We start from the raw sequence: 1,648 nt of genomic DNA, 5'->3' as shown, positions 1-1,648 counted from the left end.
TCGGTATATAAAATCAGCTCCAGACAAAGGCTTATTGTTTGAGGATCGAGGCCATGAGCAGATCGTTGGATACTCAGATGCTGATTGGGCAGGATCACCTTCTGATAAACGTTATACGTCTGGATATTGTGTCTTAGTAGGAGGAAATTTGGTGTCTTGGAAGAGCAAGAAACAGAATGTGGTTGCTCGGTCTAGTGCAGAAGCAGAATATCGAGCAATGGCTATGGCCACATGTGAGCTAATTTGGATCAAACAGTTGCTTAAGGAATTGAAATTTGGTGAGATTAGTCAAATGGGACTTGTGTGTGATAATCAAGCTGCTCTTCATATTGCCTCAAATCCAGTGTTCCATGAGAGAACTAAACACATTGAGATTGACTGTCACTTTGTTAAAGAAAAGATACTCTCGGGAGATATTGCTACAAAATTTGTGAAGTCGAATGATCAACTTGCTGATATTTTCACCAAGTCCCTCACTGGTCCTCGTATTAGTTATATATGTAACAAGCTCGGTACATATGATTTATATGCACCAGCTTGAGGGGGAGTGTTAGTTTGGTAGTTAAATAGTAGTAAATAACCCTAATCCCATATGTATTAGGAGTAGGACATGTATTATTTATAGGGCTCTTTGTATCATTGTCAATTAATTAATTAATAATATTTTCTCCCTTGCATTCTCACAGTTACTAATGGCCTCAAGATAGTGTTTAACAACAATTCAGGCTTAACAAAATAGGTAGCGATTTACCTCTGAATATTGGAAGGAACGTACCCCAATTCAGCAGTTTTGGAATTGCCTCAATCAATGTCTTGTGAGTATCATTTTCATCAACTGCAATTACCACAAGTTTCAGAAGTTTCAGCATTGAAAGGAATGGAGTTTAAGTAGTTTAAGTGCTTTACTGTAGACTTGTTGTTGAGATAAATCTTTCCAGGACTTCAAAGAAAGCATGTTCCCAGATGCCGACGTAATAATTACGACTTCACAAAGTAGCAATTGGGAGAAACTTAAGTTTTTCACCTCCACATGCATATAGGCTCTCAAGACTTTTCTGGAGCACTATCCTTGCATAATCCTCCAAGAAATTCTTGTGTAGGGGACTCTCTGATCAGTCCAGCCTGCAAAAGCGTCAGTCACTTTCAATGGCATAGTTTATAGTACATGCATAGCAGTGAAAATTTAAGCTATGATAGGAAATGTGCCTATGGCCATAGAAAGCAAGAAATTTTCTTTCATAAAACCTGAAACATCTGATGCAATAATGTGCCAATCAATGCTGCAGCTGAATACTCTGCCAGATTTTAACCTCTCATCCCGCACAGCTCGCCTTGAACAACTGAAACTGGAAGCAACCTAACAGAGTACTCAATGTTCAAGAACAATGGAGAAAGAAGAAGAAACAACTGATGGAAGCAAGACTTTGCAGAAGCTGGAACAGTGAAAGACAACATGTTGAGTAATCGAAACAAACAACTGAAAAATAATTGCACAGACATACCCTTGTTCCAGAGACTAAAATATCTGGATGAACAATGAGAAAATTCTTCTCGCGGTTTATTTCACATTTTCCTTCGCTGTCAAACTCACCAATGACATGAATAGTATCTTTGGTGCAACAACACTATAGCACCTGGAAACGCAAGT

At 38.5% G+C, this 1,648-nt stretch overlaps 1 protein-coding gene across 26 annotated transcripts in view; it reads right to left on the bottom strand.

Annotated features, from left to right (window-relative positions):
• Nucleotides 1-749: 749 nt before the first annotated feature.
• The window catches only part of LOC109243773, a 37,661-nt gene continuing 36,762 nt past the window's right edge, over nt 750-1,648 (bottom strand). For 23 of the 26 annotated variants that reach the window (XR_002070608.1, XR_002070611.1, XR_002070612.1 and 20 more), the window contains 4 exons: nt 1,503-1,634; nt 1,246-1,357; nt 907-1,122; nt 756-835 (listed from right to left, as the gene is read on the bottom strand). The gene's annotated coding sequence lies outside the window, so the exon portion shown is untranslated. Of the gene's footprint in view, nt 836-906; nt 1,123-1,245; nt 1,434-1,502; nt 1,635-1,648 lie in introns of those variants that run through there. The other 3 variants (XM_019410753.1, XM_019410758.1, XM_019410760.1) reach the window with 3 other exon arrangements.

Source organism: Nicotiana attenuata, unplaced genomic scaffold (assembly GCF_001879085.1).
Source record: "Nicotiana attenuata strain UT unplaced genomic scaffold, NIATTr2, whole genome shotgun sequence".
Taxonomy (NCBI): domain Eukaryota; kingdom Viridiplantae; phylum Streptophyta; class Magnoliopsida; order Solanales; family Solanaceae; genus Nicotiana; species Nicotiana attenuata.
This window is presented reverse-complemented; position numbering and strand designations above follow the sequence as displayed.